The 21,029-nt window shown below is 29.7% G+C and overlaps 2 long non-coding RNA genes across 4 annotated transcripts; one reads left to right on the forward strand and one right to left on the reverse strand.

Moving 5' to 3' along the window:
- The first annotated feature begins 3,051 nt into the window (after nt 1-3,051).
- On the forward strand, nt 3,052-4,407 carry LOC141914128 (uncharacterized). The gene is made up of 3 exons (XR_012620725.1): nt 3,052-3,283; nt 3,763-3,814; nt 3,945-4,407. It is a non-coding gene; the product is annotated as an uncharacterized LOC141914128 (long non-coding RNA).
- Nucleotides 4,408-5,290: 883 nt separating this feature from the next.
- On the reverse strand, nt 5,291-20,382 carry LOC141914119 (uncharacterized). Of its 3 annotated transcripts, XR_012620711.1 has the most exons (4): nt 20,172-20,382; nt 19,864-20,006; nt 5,755-6,284; nt 5,291-5,675 (listed from the first exon to the last, which is right to left on the reverse strand). It is a non-coding gene; the product is annotated as an uncharacterized LOC141914119 (long non-coding RNA). The 3 variants fall into 3 exon arrangements; XR_012620712.1 differs by lacking the exons at nt 19,864-20,006; nt 20,172-20,382 and adding an exon at nt 7,013-7,061; XR_012620710.1 differs by lacking the exons at nt 19,864-20,006; nt 20,172-20,382 and adding an exon at nt 6,949-7,048.
- Between the last annotated feature and the right edge of the window lie 647 nt (nt 20,383-21,029).

A 21,029-nucleotide genomic window follows, 5' to 3' on the forward strand; every position in this document is an offset into this window, starting at 1 on the left:
AGGCCCCGTTGGCTTTTATAATTTCAAAACTCTATTCGGAACGATAGGACCGACGTTTTTACGTATGCTCTCCGGACTCCTTATATAAAAAACGATTCACCAAGTGGAACAGTAGCTGGTCTGGGTCTCCTTGGAGCACTTCTCTAACTTAACAGACTCGCCAATGAATTGTGAATTAAAAAACGATTTTTGCACCACAACATGAATTGCATTACGTACATCACCGAGATACATTGGCGTATAATGATTTGCATTTGTTGTTGTTCAATGTCACTTGTGAACACAATACATTTTATCCGTTGCCATTTTGTTTTTGACCCATATCATCTCACAATTTTTTTTTCGTTAATAAAGCATAGTAAAATACAATTGTCACCAATGGCAAATATCTTATGAAAAGGGTCTTACCAACGCACTCGCAGATTTGAATTTTCGATGAAATTTATTCAATATTGGACTCATCGAAATTATGAAATAAAGCCTCATCTTTACTAACACTCATATAGTAATGGGGATTAATGTGAGTACCTAACTCATTCTGAAATCTCATACGTCGAAAATTCTATAATATGAAAAGTCAAAGTTTGTATGAGTGGTGATGAATAAATAATGCTAAAAATAATCGCAATGAAATGTATTATTTTAAAGGTGAGAATTATCTTTCATGAACGTATAGCGATACTCTCGTCATAATATCATGTTTGAATTCTTAGTCATTCGTCAATAGTCTTCTAGGAAGAAGAGTTAGTTCAAAATCCAATTTGTTCTGTGGTTGATGTTTCATTCCATTTGCGAAGGCGGCGGTTGACTCAAAGAATGATTTAAATGTAATGGGCCCTCTGCAGAAGCGAATAAAAGTAAAGGGTGTAATTTTAAACGTGGAATACTTCAATTGAAGTTGTAAGTCGAATTAAAGAATTAAACACTAGACATGAAAATTGATATTACTCCTCGTGGATGGGACAGCACATCTTATTTATCAACACCGAAAATCTTCCCCCACGAATCAGTAAACAATCCAGTCATGATTTATTTATTCGCAGTTTTATTGAACAGGTCTTTTGCGATATGATTTTCATCAAGGCTCACAGAAATAATCTTTTATATTATCCTTATCATAGAATAAGAAAGGTCCTTTCCAAATAATTTCAGATTCTACTTCAACAGAATTACTATTACTTTCGTTACTATCAACATTAACCGTTGTTTCATTAATTTTACACTTCTCTGAATGTTTTTTAACATAATTTCTAGAGAATAATTTATTACAATTTGGGCAGTTTATTTTAGGGGGTTTATAATTATTATCATGTTTTTCAAATTACTAGAAGAGCTCCGTTGAAAATCGGGGGCACTTCTGTATTTTAAAATTAAATTTAATAAAATTGATAGTACTAATAAAATAAGAATAAAGATATCTAATGAACAACATAAATTTATGGTAAACAAACCAATGACTAAAATGTTAGGAATTAAACCGCTTACAGTTACTGGAAACGCAGAAGGCATCTCAAATATAATACCTTTTACACACTTTTATATTTATTGCAATTTCGATCCTACAAAAACTTTCGAAGCAACTAAAGAAACAATTTGTAGTTCTAGTATATTAAATATTTTACCGCTAAAAAATGTTAAACAATTTGGAACTCAAATAAATTATAATTTAACAGAATGTGATTTCAAACCATGCATTCCTCATTTTAATAATTTTTTAGATTAGAAATTAGATATCATAATGGATATTTAATTGATTTAAATAATTTTCCTGTAATTTATGAATTAATTATAAGATGTAAAGAGTAATTTTTTCACTATATAAATGAATATAACAGTAGGACCGAGTATATGTTTTGGATTTGATTTTAAACATGAGAAAGAAATGAAATTTAACATTACTGATGTAATTACACATATTAAAAATATTGCATTTTCTAATGAAACAACATTTGAGTATGAAAAAACAATAGATAAAGAAACTTTAAAAGTAGAAAAGATTACTAATTTAATAAGAGAATCTTTAAGATTTTATGAATTAGATGAAGATTTTATTATTGATGATATTAAAAGAATAATAACTGAAATATATGAAAATGAAACTAATAATACTATTAATGTTGAAATAATTATAACTAAGATAAATAAATATTTTGAAGATGGTAATTTTTTTGATTAATAAATGAGTGATAATAAGTGGATAATAACTGGATTATATAATGGAGCATTATAATCAGTGGGAACTGTTGGTTATTCAATGGTATTAAAAAAAGTATTTAAAATGGGAAGTGTTTATGTTGATAGATTTGATGTAAATGATATTTTAGAATTAACATTAGCAGTTACTTTATCTAATTTAACTATTGATCATTTGGAAAAACAGAAATATATTCCTCCTTTATCAATGCGTAATTATTTTACTAAATAAATGGCTTCTGCAATTATAACTATTATAGGATCGGCAATTGTTAACGCTTTAGCATTTACTGGTGGTGGTTATTTATTCCAGCATATTGATAAAAATAGTTCATTAGCAGAACAAAGAAGATATAACTTATCGTCAGAAAATAAAATAAAGCAGCAGAAGAATATAGAGAAAAAAGACAAAACTATATGGATTACATCAATAAAGAATTATATGATCAGAAGATTTCACATAGAGATTTTCAATCAGTTGATGATGCAATGAGTTTATATAACGGGGTAACCAATAAAGAAAAATTACATCTACACAAACCTAAATTATCAGATTATTATACCCCAAGTATAGAACAACAGAAATATGAAATAATATGGATTTTAGGCGGAACTGTTATTGTTATATTTGTAGCATATAAATTTACTAATTAGTAATTTTTTTTTGCTTAATAAATGGATGATAAAGTTGATAATAATGATATTATTCCTCATGATATAAACAAAACTAAATTAAAATTATATTTGGAAAAACAAATAATAGAATTTGAAAATGATTTAAAAGTTAAAAAGAAAAAATATTTTAAAATCATATATTATTTTATTATTAGTGATTCAGTTACAATTAGTTCTCACGTACGTACAGACAATGCTAAGAATAAGAGACCTTGAAGTTTCGCGTAATTGTTGTGACCTTTAAGGAAATCAATATTATTCGGTGGCCGCGAACAAATCTATTGCGCGCGATCACGATCTTCAGCAAGACGTGGAGTCATCCTCGCTAGACACGATAGTTAAAATATCGGAGTGTATCATGAATTGGTTGCCTTTGAAACGATTCCAGTTGCTTTAATGGGTGTCATTTGTTAATGTAAGTAAAGAATTACGTTTGTGGCCGTTAATGGTGTATGTTTGCTGCATGTTGACCCAATAAATGTAAAAATACGACTGAATTTGTTTACTTACTTCAGACCGCGGCCTATATTGAAGTAATTCCGTTAAGATGTCAACCCATAATGAAAAAAAGATTCGTATCAACAGTTAACCGCATTCACCTTCAGGCCTAGCTCATCGATGGGCCTATTTCATGTATTGAAGTGCAAACTGTCAGATAATTTGACCCGTCCCAGGCTAGTAAATTCCCTCAGTTATTTGTTTTTTCGGGGCAGTCGAAGCAGGGATGGGTTGTGACCACAATGAATTGTAGTAAGAGTTGTAATATTGTCAGGTAGGCCTAGAGAGTGGGCGATAATCTGATAATCTGTGGCAATCGACGCCGTGCGATTATAGTCAATCTAGGCCTAAAGCCTCCAGTACATTTCGTAAGCCCTATCATATTATATATTACAGGTTTTTTTAAGACAGCAAATGTTTTTCAAAGGGGACAGACAAAGCTATTCAAGTAAGTTTAATCGATCGCCATTCCCATAACAATACAAGCATGAAAGCCCTGCTCGCAAGTAGAACAATATCTGTAAATAATTTTTATGACTTTTTAGTGTATTATTTATTGAAAAATCTTGTTATTTCAGATTTACCGCCTCGTATCGGAGACGATATTTTTGAAAAAAATCCGCACTGGCATTTACGGACAATTGGACTACGCTTATTCGAATTAGTTGCATAAAGTGCCGAACTAGTGTCGTACGTTGGATATCGTGATTTGAACAATTCACGAACATCTCTAGAGCAATACTAAGAATAAGCTTCGCACACTCATCGTGACCTTTTAGGAAATCGATATTTTTTGGTATCGAAGAAGGGGTTGCGGTTAAAAGTGTTTCATTGCTTTCATCTGCCAACTGCATGTCACTTTTCGCTGATTTTCTCCTAGAGCCTGTTAGATTGATTGAAAGAACATTCAACTCATTAGATAAAAACTTAAGGTACAACCCAGTAATTATTGTAAATAAAATTTATATGGTGCAGCTTGCACGAGCGTACTTTAAAAACTGTTAATGCAACTAACATTTTGTAATATTACAATTTAAAACATAAAGGTATCAGCATTTTTTGCTTTTAATTAATTATATATAAGGTAATACATGTATTTAGTTTGACGCAATTTGTCTATTGTGAAACAATGATTTCAATAAATTCTATGTCTACCACTTGCTGAAAATGGAATAGTTTTAAATTTGTTGGTATGTTGCATGCAGAGGAAATTAAATGATTAATTAGGCAAAAGAAAAATTAACCAGTCTGTCATCAGATAGAAATTGTTAGTGATAATTCGATATTTCACCATGTCAAATGCTACCACTTTTGGAACACTATTTTGACTAACAATTGTCCTGTAACAAACTTCAATTTCACTCAAGGACAGACTCAAGTTAGTTTGAAAATGAACTTTGAAATAGTCAAGAAACTCACCTTTATAATACAGCTGTCAGAACCACACGTCTTTTACAAAAACTTTATCCTGAGACTCATTTCCTTTCACTTATTGTAAATAATTCATACACAGGGTACCATTAATATACGATATGTTAGAGGAATATTTCGATCCAGATACATTCTTTATGAATAAAATTACCATCCTGCTATAAATTTGATCCAAGAACCCCAAGTAACCTTTCTTGAATTAGATGGCTAAGAAAGACAAACACAGTCATATATAATTTTTGAAAGGTTTTTATTGAAACAACAATATGAATTGAAAATGATGGATGTATAAAAGAAAAAAACAGTCAACATATGTAAAATTAGAGAATTGATCAACTTGAATTTTTATCAACTAGTCACAAACATTCAATGGAACATTGTCAAAATAAACTTCACAGCAATTAACAAAATTGATCGGTAAATTGACTGTCTGCTATAACGAGCAGTATTCCTTTTATTGCGAATTATATTTTTCACAATCTATTATACACCGGAGTTTGTTAGAACAACAGTTCCATTGAATTTACAATCTTTCAAATACAATTGACTTGATTTTTTGGCATTATTTCACAAGGTTACCACCAATTACGGAATTAAGAAATCATTGCCAATCTTTGCCATTTCATTTTTAATTATCAGAGCAACTTTCCAAAATCATAATCAGGGTAGAGTCATAATGTAATGAACAATAGAAAAAAATATCAACATCTAATACAAAATGCTGCAGAATCACTTACTATGAAGCTTAGCCATTTTTTCTTTAAATGATATTTTTTTCCTCGCTGTACCATAGTAGATCTTTCTTGCAGAACCCAACATGCTGGTAACCTTCCCAGCTACCCTGCTACCCCAGGGCTCGCGGTCTACTGCTTTCTGACCTACAAAAATCAATTACACAATATATCAATGTATGTTCTAACTATAGGCCTAAAAATTTCTTTAAATCCATTGACTTACCTCTGTGTTCAACAATTACTGAATACCTTCAATGATTACGACTAGGTTTGACGATTACAACTTCGTTCAACGATTACAACTTCGTTGAACGATTACGACTCGTTTAACGACTACGACTCTGTTCATCGATTACGACTCCGTTCAGCAACTACGCTTCCGTTAAACGATTACGACTCCATTCAGCGACTACGACTCTGTTCAACGATTACGCTTCCATTCAGCGACTACGACTCCATTTAACGATTGCGACTCCGTTAAACGATTACGACTCCATTCAGCGACTACGACTCCGTTCAACGATTACGCTTCCATTCAGCGACTACGACTCCATTTAACGATTGCGACTCCGTTAAACGATTACGACTCCATTCAGCGACTACGACTCCGTTCAACGATTACGCTTCCATTCAGCGACTACGACTCCGTTCAACGATTACTGAATCCCTTCATCGATTACGACTCTGCTCAATCCTTTATGACGAACCCGACTATGTTGAAAAACAAATCTATTCCGACTATGACAAATACATCTACAATTACAAAAAAAGTACCAATAGTTATTACCATTTGGAGGCCCGAGAGACCTCAAATGCAAAGGACCTAGGCCTATACATTAATCAAACTACATGTATTTGATTCGGTAATTTTACAAGGTCGAAAAGCCGTAAAAGGCTTATACTATATGAAATAGACAGACTTGATAAGCGCCAAGGAACGAGAAACTATAGTAGACGATAGAGGCCTATCACTCGCCCACCTAGACTGCAACAATTTCTAGTTTAGGCCTATATAAGTGTCATTTTTGCTGTCTATGAGAATGGGTTGTTTTGAAGTTGAAGACATATCACTATTAACACATAAAAGCTCCTGCGTTAAACATAACTCTGTCGAATAAAATTTAATTTTGCTTGATTTTGAATACCATCTTAATTTTCACTTCTTTTTTAACAAGGACACAATTTCGCTTGAATAGAATGAAATCTAATTGATCTCAATCAACTGTTTAAAAAACTTAACAGTAGAAATAAGCAGTTTAGTGACTATGTGCAATGTAAAAAGACGAAACGTAATACGATTATTATGGGCGCCAAAAAAATTTTTAATAATTGTGCAAATTTACAGACGAGTGTCACTTTTTTGACATTATACAATGACAGAGACCCATAAAAGTACATAGTTATAGAAACTACATACTAATATCTAGTTCGTCACATTTTGTTTTTTTAAGTTAGGCCTGTTGTATGGATAGAAATCGCACATTTGTAGCGGAAAATGTCGAAAATTTTATTTCCGGGTTACGAAATTCAGGATTGACAAAAAACGAGAATGTTAATAGAAATTCCGAAAATTCTACGAACTAGTGGCGGATGTTTACTAAAAATCTAATCATATTAGGTTCGAATCCCACATTTACTGACGATGTATTCGGAGCACTCCCGAGTCACTCCAAGTCTATATCTCACAGCATTAGCACAAAATGGCGCGAAGCTCAGTGCGCGATATCGATTAATACGATCAATAATTAAAGTTGGCGAGATTCGTATTGTCTGTACGTACGTGTTCTGTTATAACATTTCTAGCAATATTCTCACCATTAACACCTTTAGCTATCTCAATTGGTGTGTTAGGATTAAGTTCAAGTGTTTTAAGCGGAAAAACGTCAAAATTTAATATAAAAAGAAATAAAGAAAAAATAAAATTTAATTTAAAAGAAATTAATGAATTAAAAAATACACTAGATTATATTATAAGTTTAAATGGTAATATAACAATTGAAGAGCTGGATAAATTATTAAAAGAATTAATAAATTATTATTTTTGTATTATAAAAATGGCAATTAGTTTTCCAAAAGCTTTTAAACATAATAAATCAATTAAATATAATATTCCAGCAATAGATTTTGATAAAGATATTTCATATAGGAATGAAGTTTTAAATTCATTAATTAATTTAGATATTTATGTTACTGAAACTAATAATTTTAATGCAAAGATGGAAAATATATTTCATGTATATTTAATTAATTTTAAAAAATTGAAAGTTGAAAAACAATGGTTATTAAAATCTAATATGAAGTATTTGCAGAACCAATTAAATTTTGCAGTTTATTGTGCAACAACAGGATTTGGAATAAGTTGGAATAATCATTTGAATAATTCTAAATATGAATTAATTCAAAGTTTATTTATATTCCATACTTATTTTTAAATAAGATTAATATTAAATGAATTAGAGACTCCTTTGCCAGGATCTAGATATTTTAAAGAATTAGATAATAATATTAATTTATCAAAGTTTTATAAAATTTGTAATGAATTTAATATAGATATAAATCATTCTGATTGTAGGACAAAAATTGGAACAATAAGATCACTTCCTTGCCCTAAAAACTTTGCAGCATATTGTACGCTTCCCATACCATCTAATAGTTTTTATAATATCTATAATAATATATGAGGTAATGGTAAAATAGAAACAAAGGATGTAGAAACATTAAATTTCAATAAATTACCGAAATGCTATGATAATTTAAAACAAGAAAACTATAATGGTTGGGTTAATTTCATTTTAGAAAATAGTGAAGGATTTACAAAATCAGGTATACAAAGAATAAATCAATCTATTAGAATATATTTAATTTGTATATTAGGTGCACGCGTTGAAACAAGATCACCAATAGTTGGAAATAATAATACATCATTTGATACACAAAAACAATTTAAAGTATTATTTGAAGATTCAATTCATAATGATAAAAATAGATCGATTCCAGAAAATATTATAAGATATCAAAATTATTTAGATAAATCACATGTAAGATTAAATTATTGTATAGGCCCTAATCTTTTAATCATTTCCGATGATTTAATATTAAAGATGGGGAATATAATTGGTTATGATAATTTAATTAAGACTGCAACAATAAATAATGCATTTGGGTTAAATGACATAAATAAAAAGATTATTACTGCTCCAAAACTAATGGAAGGTGAAAAATTAAAAAACATATTCAATCAACTGAAACTAAAACTAAGAATATCAAATTAAATAATGATACTAAAATAAAAGATTAAAATACATCAGAAAATATAAAAACTGATATTATTCAACATGATATAATTAAAACTAATAATGATAATAAATCCCATGAAAATACTAAATTAGCTATAACTAAAGAATATTATATTTTAAATTTTAATTTTTTATTAAATAAATGGAAGAAGATATTCCAACGGATGCTTCTGGTGACACCCCCGGTATAAGTGATGAACAACAACCTGAATTTAATGAAACTAATATTGATAATGATGATGGAGCAGCGTATAATTCTAATTTAGGTGATGGTGATGATGCATATTCTACCTAATTACATGAACAATTAGAAAGATACAAAGCGGCTGAAGCAAGTGGTAGAATTTCAACTAGATCAGAAAGAAAAGATTTAATGAATCAATTACGATTACAACAGGAAGAATTTCCTGATTTACAAAAAGAATTATATTTAATGAAAACTAAACTAACAGATACAGTTGTAAACAAATTATTACCAAGAGATGTAATAGATAAAGTTGATTCAGAAGATATTGTCATACAAATTTTAAAAGATGACCAATTTTTCACGAATAATTCAGAATTTAAAAATGATGCGTGGTATTATAATCTTGAATTAAATAGGAAAACTAATTCAAATTTAGAATTTAGCAGAATTATATGGAATGCACTCGATAGAATAAATGAAGAAGAACCAATTCCGAATATTGATATTAACAAATATTCGCCATTTAAAAATCCTAATTTTAGTCCTACTTATGTTGATCCAGAAATGGAAGAGTATGGAGATCGATTAGTTAAATTAAGAACTTCAACACTAGAAACATCGAGAAGAGATATTCATCAAAGTGAGAATGATTCAAGTCAATTACAATTAGGAAAACATTTAGATAACTTTCTGGGTACAATGAATTCATTTGAAGAAGATATGATTAGTATTTAAGATACACCTGGTACTGAAACTGGAACAAATCGAATGCAACTTTTATTAGATAAAGAATTACTTGATTTAAATGAAGAACAATTAAAATTGTTTCCTGAACAAGCACGTAAAGAAATTAAAGGCATGCAAGATTCAGCTGGTGAAATTGCTAATATTAAGATGAGATTTTCTCAAATAACCATGTTTGAAAAAGAATTAACTGATGCAAATGAAGAGTTATAACAATTAGAATTAAATAAAGATCTTCAAGTAATTGATGAAGTAGAATATGAAAGCAGAAAGTTAGCTTTAGAAAAAGAAATTGATGATTTAAAATGTTACAACGAATTGCAGGAAAAAGAAAGAGATATATTATTGAAATCATATGATCTTAACCATATTAAAAAATTGAAAATTTTTTTTTAAAGATTTAATAATAAAACCAGATACTAAAATATCAATGAAAGATAGAATAAGATTATTATTTAAGTTAGAAGGTATAACAAATCTTTTAATTCTAACAGCTGTAACTATGGTATTTACAAAAATAGGTTTAGCTATTTCGAATTCATTAAAATCCACACCAACTCCCAATAAACCGGATAAACCACCGAGTAATAATTCTATACAAGATAAAGTGAAAGATGGATTTAAAAAATTAGCAAACTATCTAAAAAATCTGCTGCAGCTTTACCCGGAATTATAGCATCGATTGTTGGTTTTATATTGAAATCTACTGGAAGTATTCTTAACTTTGCTGCTGAACATATTATTTGATTTTTAATTACAGTTGTAAGTGCAATTATTTTTGGATTAGTGAATATGATAAAAAATAGATAATTAATTTTTTTGTTAAATAAATGAGTGGGAGTTATATAAATTCTTCTAAGAATTCTAAAATATCTAATGCTGTTAAAGCAGAAAGATCTCATCATATAATTAGCCATAATCCTTCTAATATTAATCCCGATGAAACTTTATATGTTAGAATCCCTCGATTGACACAAAATACTTTTTATGTTCCAAATAGTATTAATTTATCAGCTGATATAAAAGTAACTGGTCATGATAACAATTATGGTGTTGATAATGTTGGAAGATATTTGATTAAAAAATTAACTATAAAGATCGGACCAGAAACAGTTTTTTCATTAGATGATTATAATTTATTTATGCATTACAAAGATTTATGGTTAACAGAAGAAAATAGAAATAATATGATATTTCAAGGCATCCAATCAGAAAACCAAAATAAATTAACATCAGGAGCTAATGATGCAAAAATAACTCGTACCGCAGATAATTTGATTAAAAAGATTTATGGAAGCAAATATAAAATTCCATTAGACTTTGAATTGATAAATAATAATGCGCCTTTATATAAATATCCAATTCAAGAAGATATTATATTTGAAATAACATTTGCTCCTGTCAATGAAATTGTATTATCTAGCGTTGTTAAAGATTTGGGTTATAAATTATCGATTGTATGTTTAGAATATGACACAGTAACTGATGAAAATATTGCTAGCACAATTCAAACTCAATATGATCAGGGATTTTCATTATTATATGATTATATGATTGTATTGATAAATTCAAAACTGTAACTATTTATGCAAGTGATGAAATAATAATGAGAATATTTACTTCCCAAGAAGATCTGTTAAAGGAATATTGATATTTTTTACAATTGCTTCATATTCTAACGGTGAAATACAGGTTGATAAGTATTATAATCCTGAAATAACAAAAGTAGAAAAAACAATTGAAGGTATAGCAAGTAAAATATTTTGCCAAGGAATGAGAATGATTGATGAATGGCCAGAAATTAAAAAGCATTTTATGAATGAAAAAAATAAATCTTAAAATTGTAATATTAATCAAATTGATTATTATACCGGTAACAAATATGCACTTTGGTTAGATTTTAGAACAACATAGGATAATTCATTACATGGTTGTGGGAAAAATTACAGAACATTAAAGATGGAATACAATTATTCATGACAAAGAAAAAAGGAAGCTTAAATTTCAAAATGCACATTGTAAATTCTCAATTGAATAGTGTCATGTATTAAAATTTTAGTTTTAATAAAAAAATTCTATAATAAATCGAAGGAGGAATATATGATATACAAAGTCCAAGTCAAATGATACCAGATATATATTCAAATATAGAATAAGTAAAATAGAAGATAACATTGAAAGTAAAATAGAAGATAATATTGAACGTAAAATAGAAGATAATATTGAAACAAAAACAGAAGATAATGTCATACCTTCTACATCGAATAATGGTAAGATTGAACCTGATAACAAAACCAAAAAGACAAATGAAAAATTTTGTGACGTATGTAAGAAATATATAGCATATGAAAATTGGGCATCACATAAGAAATCAAAGAAACATGCAGAAAAAGAAAAGAATAATAATATCATAGATAATGTTAATACAATTGAAACTAATGATACCATAGATAATATAACAGATAATGTTGATACAATCGAAACTAATGATAATGAAACAATTGATGATTCTAAAAAACATCGTAATTTTTGTAATTTAGATATTTCTAAAAGTAATTTTTCTAAACTATAAAAATCTCAGGCGCATATAGAAAATGAAAGGGAGTTAGAAGAACATGAAAAGAAATTAGAAGAAATAGAAAGAAATAAATCGTGTCAATATTGTAATAAGAAAATTGAACCTGTTGATAAAAATACTCATTATAAATCAAAAATACATCTGGTTAATGTTTTTAAAAATGTGAGTATGATACCATTGTTAAATAACCCAATGAAATATATCAAATATTTTGATCCTAAAACTAAACAATAGTATATATTCTATAAGTTGTTATTTGATAAATCATTAGCTTATGCAGAAAATAATCCTAAACAAATATATAAATTATTGTATTCGAGAAAAATAGATTTAAGTTATCTAACAAACAATTTTGGATATCATTTTGATTTTAATGATTATGATGAATACCTTGAAAAATTAAGAGAAGAAGGTAAGATACATACTAATTATCATAATCTGATGGTTCAACTAAAACTAATTAATATATCTACAGATATCAGTGTATTAGATATAAACAAAGATGACTTTATAAATTTATTAGAAGCAAAATTAGAATAATTATTGTGAAACTATTTGTGATATTTATGTACTAGACGTACGAGTAAGAATCCAAGAATTCTTACTTTCTTCCTCGTACGTCTAGTACATACATATATAAATTAGCTTTTATAAAAATTGAAATATAAATTATTAATTGAAGTATCGAAATAGTTATATTATAATCTATTTTTGTTTTTATTAGGAGATAACATATAATTTATTCATTTTAGGCCAGCCGTAGGCTAAGCCTATTACTATACAAATGGAGCGAATTTAAATGACATGGTGTCCACACAAAAGGCTCTTTTGCTTGCCAAGTGGAGGCATATTCGAACAAATCACGTATTTAAGCGTAATCCATTCTCGGAATCGTAGCGAGCAGAATTTTGAAATAGGGTTTCATAAAAACGTTTTCTGCATTATTCACAAAAGTTAAATCGGGAAAATTTCAATTTTTATCAGCCAATCAGGAAGTTGTGTCTTCCCTGTGATTGGTTTATCTGAAAATATCAGCAGCTGTTCACGTGAATTATCGCGATTTCATTACTGGCGCTTTTGCGCATGGCGTCATGTATCAACTCGCGACAATACTTCCGCGTTCGTGTTCGCTGTTCCGTGTTCGCTGAAATCAGGCTTATGTACTGGGAAATTCCACAGAAGCCTAATGTGGTGTGTTACAAGCGCTGTGATTGGCCCAACCCGATTCTGGCACGGCTTTAGCTCAGTGGGTTCGAATCCCTTGACGGGTGAAGATGATTGGATCCTATCAATATCTATTGAAACAAATAAGTTTCCCGGTTGGGCAGACGCCGATATCTACCGGTAGTGTTCCGGTTCGATATTTCGAGGTTTCTTTGAATTTTGGAGTGATATTGAAATCCGGTAAATACCGGCGGTAGATTGTGAAAACCCATGATATTCGTATTACTTAATCAATGAAAAGCGTCGGGGCCGCGCCAGGAGTTTTCGCGATTCAAGTAGCGCAATAGCCTACTTCTTCGTGTTTGTCCACCTCAATTTTCACTCCACCGATTTCTGACAAGGCTCTGTCGCCGTCGGCACTGTGATTGCACTTTCGTACCACCAAAATTTTTTTAGTTCTATATCAGGGAGGTTTGGAGAATAAAAAAGTCAAAATACGGATATCACATAGGCCTGATTTCATCGAATAAGTCGACCACCTTTCCGTACTAATTACCACCTAAAACCGTCTGAACAATTTTGTCACAAATAACATTTTGTTTACAGATATCAGGTGTTCACGTGAACCCGCGGTATCGTCTGCTGTTTTACTTCCGGGTTTTATTTTAGTTTAAAATTGTATTTCTAGATCGATTTCTATGAAATCTTTAGTTGATTTGGTGTTTGGGAGGAATTTTTATTTGCTCTACAGAAAATTCAGAAAAAATAGGTTCTACCAAATCGGGTGTATGACTTTGATATGCTAATTAGCCATGTGTTCGAATTGCAAATTCAATCAAATCTTATTCTGCCAAAAAATGTTAAATCCAATTCGCTTTCCGAGAGCTAATGGTATGCTGCATGGAACAAAGTTGTTTTGAGATGGGTCTTGAAGCTATTGAGGTGAGAGATTACCATCTAGATAGTTCGTGAGAGTTCCAAAGTTTTGAAGACGCTTCAAGGTAATGTCTTGATATTTGGTTTATACGTGTATCTACCCTAGACACATCTTCAGGCCAAAAACTGGCCCTGTCAGATTCAAGATGGCCGACTGGCCATTGTTGTTCGCCAAAATCAGCACTTTTTACACATTTTTGAAGTTTTCGAGGGAAATTTTGAAGACACTTTTATCAATAACCTTGATCATTCGTATATATTTGTATCCCCCAAGGGTTCATCGGAACGAGAAAATTGGGTCGACCGGACTCAAGATGGCCGTCCTGTGACCTTTTTTTGTTCCCAAAAATGTCAATTTTGGCCTGAATTCTGAGTCCTGTAGCTTCCTAATGGTGTGCCATTTTTCTTTGCAATTTGTAATGGGTATTCTTTGGAAAGGGATCTTTCATATCCGAGAGGGTATTTTTGACCAGGCATGTGGAGACCACGAATCGATAATGTATTATACCTATAGAATACCTATAGACCTACGTATTATTATCCAAGTCCTTACAGCACTTCGATGACCGCATTGTACTTGTCACGTGATTTCAGTAACAACGGAAGCTTTTTCCCTTGCCTCGTTCATTTTACGTGCAAGTCGCGGTAGGAGCTGTTTGGTAAATTTTGTAATCCCGGAATCATAACGTGTCGTAAGTTTTACCTTTAATTTATTATTATTCTGTGGTCTTCACATTCCGTTAATACGCATTTCCAGTAAGATTCACAGCTAATTTCAGTTGTTGAATATCATTAGTCATTGAATATTTTCGTCATTTTTGCCGGGTTAAGTAATATACTTTTGCCGGCTAATTCCGTCGTATTTGTATGCGTTCTGGATTAAATGCGTTTCCAGCGGTGTGTACAAATCGTTCGTTCATACTAAACATTTTCAATTGAATGTCCATATTCTGGCCAGTGATATGTAACTCGGCCGTTATTTATTCATATTTATCAGCTAGCCTACCACTGATATCGGTTTCGGAGAATTTCCATTTCCGGTTAAGTTTTTTCGTAGGCCATTTCGGAGCATTTTAGCTCCAACTTATTACTGTATTTGGTATTTACAGAAACCGTGAAGTGAATTATTGTGAATATTGTCGTCTGGTCGTCTCCAGTCGTGGAGAACTGAATCGAACTCCGCAATAAAAGTGTATTGAAACTGAAATAAATATATATATGTACCAAGAAAGAACTTGTCACTCGCGTCATCGGGATATCAGCCGTTACAAGGCAATTATGACGCAATTGGCGGTCATCTTGGGGTCATCAGTACTCATTCGTAGGTGGAAAAAACGTTTTTCCACATCATATTGATACTTAAGCATATTTTGCTACCATAATCAATTGGAAAGTTGTAGCTCATGACATGGTCTATGATCTTGGTGAGTTTCAAGCTCATTGGTTTTTGTATATGGCCACCAGGGGCGTTGAACAATACAATAACGTAGAGTCTCTATATTACATTCGTACCTATGCATATTTTGCTACCACAATCAATTGCAAAGTTGTAGCTCATGACATGGTCTATGATCTTGGGGAGTTTCAAGCTCATTGTTTTTTGTATATGGCCACCAGTGGCGTTGAACAATACAATAACTTAGTATTTTTATATTACATTCGTTCCTGCTGTCTGTGTTAACACACGATTTTACTATGTAAATGATATTGAGCAGGGAGTGTATATTGATAAATATAACCCATCATTTATAAAAAGTAAATCTGACAGGCTGGCCATTGTGCCCCTTGGGGCTCTTGTTATATATTTCATTTAATAATTTAAATTTGTAATTATTATAAACTGTTTCTATATCGTCTACTAGACGTACGTAAGAATCTTGGTAAGAACGTACGTCTAGTACATAGATATATAAATAGTTTCAGAATAATTATTCTAAATTTACATTATATATATATATATATATATATATATATATATATATATATATATATATATATATATATATATATATATATATATATATATATATATATATATATATATATATATATATGTGTACCCCTGTGTAAACATAAATTATAAGCATAGTTTTAATATATAATTTATTCATTATAATATATTTCATTTAATAATTCATATTTATCATTTTTATAAAATAAGGTTTAAGGATCTATGTACGAGAGATACGAGAAAGAAACCAAGATTCTTACTTTCTTGGCAAGAATCTTGGTTTCTTACTCGTACGACTAGTACATACATATATAAATAATATATTTTAAAAAGGGGGGTTTTAGGTATTAAGGTATCTAATACGTACCTAATACGTATCAAATACATAAATGCTTAAAATACCTTGTTTTATAAATTCGTATTCATAAGGAAATTGTAGTCTCAGAAGTAATTTTGAACGTTTATTACTTTTTAATTTATTCATATATTCATCATGTAAGTCAGTAGGTATAATTTGATTTTCTTCCAATGATTGTTGCATCGATTATTATTTTTATTGTAGAATAAAACTAGAAATCTAATGTTTTCTCTAAAGTCTTTAACAATTGAATTATATTTTTGATTTAAAACCCATGTTGTTATCCCAAAATGTCTCCCAGAGAAAGCTAAATAACATAACTCACTTTCTCTAATTTTTGAATGATGTAAATTAGCACAATCATCTATGATAAATAATGTATTTGAACCTTTATAAATATCAATTGCTATTTGAATACAATTATCTAAATTTTCTTTTACTGCTTTAGGATGTAATATAATAAACTTTTTTATCTTAACTATATCTCTATTATATGTTTTATTCAGTTCATAAGTGTGGCAGAATGATATTATATCATGAAAATGATTTTTATAAATAGTTTCTAACAAATCTAATATGAAATGTGTTTTACCGCACTTGGTTACTCCAGTAACTAAAATATTATGTGGTTCAAACATAAATAAATCTTTATTAATTTATTCTTTTAATTTTGCTAGATGAAATCCATTCATTAAATTTATCATCATAACCTTTATATTTCACCAGAGAATACTTTTATCCTTAAAGAGTTTTTGTTTTTAATACTTTTTCTATTTGGTATTCTATTTCATCTGGATTTGGTATAAGTGATAATTCTTGTTCATAAAATATAACCTAATATTTCTTTTAAATCTTTTAATTTATAAACAAAAGGTTTAGTTAATATTATCTTTTTGATTTTAAATATTTCTTCAGTTAAATTAGGAGTATAACCTTTATAAAATGTATTTTCTATATTTAGATATTCTAACATGTAGGCCTATCTTAAATTTAGGTTCTCCAAAATCATGTGTAACAAACGCCCCATATAAATTATTTAAACTATTTCTGAATTTTTTTCCTTTCTAGCATTTATTGGTTTCATATTTACAGAACTATGTTTAGAATTATTATAACCTTTCACTAAATCATCTAATACATCGATATATTTATATGTTTCATTAGCAGTAAAATATTTCCACATACTAGTTTTCAATGTTTTATTAAACCTTTCTATAATAGATGATTTTTTATCTGAGTGTGTTGAAAAATATTCTACATCGTTATCAGATAATAATTTTTAAAATGTTTATTATAAAATTCCATACATTCATCAAATTGTATCTTACCTGGAATAGCTTCTTTAAATATATTTTAAAAGCATTTGTTACTTCTATACCAGTTTTATTTTTGATTGGAATACTCCATGCGTATCTACTGAATATATCTATAACATTTAATATCCAGAAATATCCTTTGTTGTATTACTCTAATTTCTTCGTGTCTATTAAATCTGCTTGCCATTGTTGATCAATATATGAAACCATAACTTTTCTTGTTAAATAATTTTTATCCATTTTTTAATGGATTTGATATGTTGGTTGATTTTGTAACCATAATCTTAGTTCACTATATTTTGTATTTTCTTTATCAGATTTAATTTTATCCCATAATTCAGTAACGCTAGAATATGATACTTCACTCTCTGGGTTATAATATAAATCTCTTAAATATTGTTGTTTTTCATCTTATTTTAATCCATTGATAATAATCTTGATTTAGTTTCGTTGATTTTGTCATTTGATTTATTTTCTGGTATAATAGGCTTATCATCGGGATCATTATTATTAGATTTATACTTATATTCATATATTACACCAGAGAATATAATAACTGTTACTAATCCAATTGTAATATATAATTTATTATTACTTCCAGCATTAGAAGAATCAGATGGATTATCATTCGAATCAATATCAGATAATTTCTGTGATTCATTTATATCAGTTAATTTCTTTTTTTAGCTTTTTTTAACTCAGAAGATCTTTTACCCAATTCCCTTGCCCATTTAATTTGTTTTTCGGATCCGGGTTTCTCCTTAATATCATCACTCATTTATTTTAGTTAATTTTTGTTCTGATTCAATATCTTCTGATATATTTTTATCTTTGTATTCTATAGGTTTGATGTTAGAAAATGTTATAACTCCAGTAGAAATTAATGTCATTATTCCTCCTAATTGAAATGAAGTGTATCCAACCCATTTCTGTAGTTCTGTCATTACTAAGTAGTCATTTTTTAAATCACTATATAATCTATTTTCATCATCAATTGGTATTACTCGGTTACATAATTCAGAGTAACATTTTACTATTCCATCACTTATAGAGTCGTTTATTCTAGCTAATCTAGCTTCTTCATACATTTTGAAATGTTTTATTACGTTATCTGGTTTCATGTTATCTAATTCTTGAAAAGTTATAATTCTATTTAAGAACTCCTTAGATTTTCCACCAGCAATCAGTTCTAGATGGTGCTAACATGTTAAATAGTATTCATAATCAATATCATAATTTTGAATACAATTAGAAGCAACTGTATCATTATTGCCAGTAATGCCCAAATCCTCAATTGTCTTTTCAATATAAGATTTCTTTGACATTTATTTTAGCAAAAAAGCGTAGAAATATTATACTTATTCTTCAAATGATACTACTAGTTAAAGTTAAAGAATTTTCTATACTAGCTTAGTTAATTAAGTTAAAGAATTTCTATTCGAATCTTATCAAAATATTAAGTATTCCCTTTTTGAAAAGAAATAATAGATTTTGAATAAAAATATAATAGAATTCACTATATAGTTGAAGTTATTGTTTTTTTAATACTTTTTTTTTAAATTAGGATTTAGATTTAGATCTCACTACTATTGTCTATCTATAGGAGCGGTAACTATAACTGTCCAGATAAGGTCACTCAATAATTTGAAATTTTTTTGTAATTAGCTTCGTCTTATTCTATATAAATACCAGTATGATATGTAATTTTAATCACTTGCACCATGCCTGAAGAGGGGATAATTTAACTCCCGAAAACGTTCGCTTTAATAAATATATATTACGCATTAGAAAATGATTTGTACCTTTTTTTGCATCTTTGAATTACCTAGACTCTCTACCTAAGATCTAATGATGAAGAAAAACGTTTTGCAATACTGGCGCGGTATGTGGTCGAATGGTCGCCATTAAGACCGCCTACCCATAGATTTCGCACAGATAATTCCGTCTAAAAATTAATTATAAAGACACTATTTTTTTTTTTGTACAGAGAATTCATTAATAATACTGCAAGTTGTATTAATGATTGAAATAAAGAAGTTTATATCCTGATTTTAAATACACAATTTTAAGTTTATTCCTATTTCTTCATTTTCTTTTCATTTGGACTTACTCGTGCATAGGTTCTTCACCACCAATTGGACCAGAGTCAAATGCAGTTGCCATTATTTCTGAGAGTTCGTGGAACTCTTTGCAGCATACACATTCACGGGGAGTTTGCATTGGGGAGCAAACATACATGCCAGTGCTGGTTCTACATGAGCACCTAAAATTTAAAAAAATTGAAAGTAATTTCTTTAGACTGGCTGGAACATTGTGAGAGATTTTGACCTCTGGATCAGATTGAAGTTTCTAGGGAGCACTTCGTTTCTGTCGGTGTTTTCATATCGCGGAAAGACGGAATCGCGGAATTTTCCATAAACGCGGAATTTCTTCATTTTTACTTTAAATAGTAAACGGGTTTCCCCACGGGGATACCCACTGTCGGACAGGGCACGGGACCGATCGATGCAACGAGTTAGGTTCGAATCCCATTATTTGCAGGCAATTTTATATGGAATTATTATATTACGATACTGTTTACTGGCTGCCACCTGTAGAAGAAGTCAGAATCAAGTGGGGTGAAAGAGACCAGGCACCTAATGTCTATTTCTACTAGGCAAACTTCGGTTATCGAACTTCAGAAACGAATATTATCAGATGAATATTGAGCACGTTCGCGGTGTCGGACCGTAGTTGTAGATGGTTGCAAACATGAAATCCTACGACCAAACAAGTACCGGTTCAAATTCCTTTGAAATTATTATAATTTTACGGCCGTCCAGTACCGGTAACAATAAGATTCTTTTGATCAAAATAATCAGCATAGGAACATATATGTTATATCAGTCACAAAGTAAACATTAAAAAAGAAACCATTTTATAATCTTTCATTTCATTTAATTCTAAAAGATAAACCACATTCGCTTAT

Source organism: Tubulanus polymorphus, chromosome 12, assembly GCF_964204645.1.
Source record: "Tubulanus polymorphus chromosome 12, tnTubPoly1.2, whole genome shotgun sequence".
Lineage (NCBI taxonomy): Eukaryota > Metazoa > Nemertea > Palaeonemertea > Tubulaniformes > Tubulanidae > Tubulanus > Tubulanus polymorphus.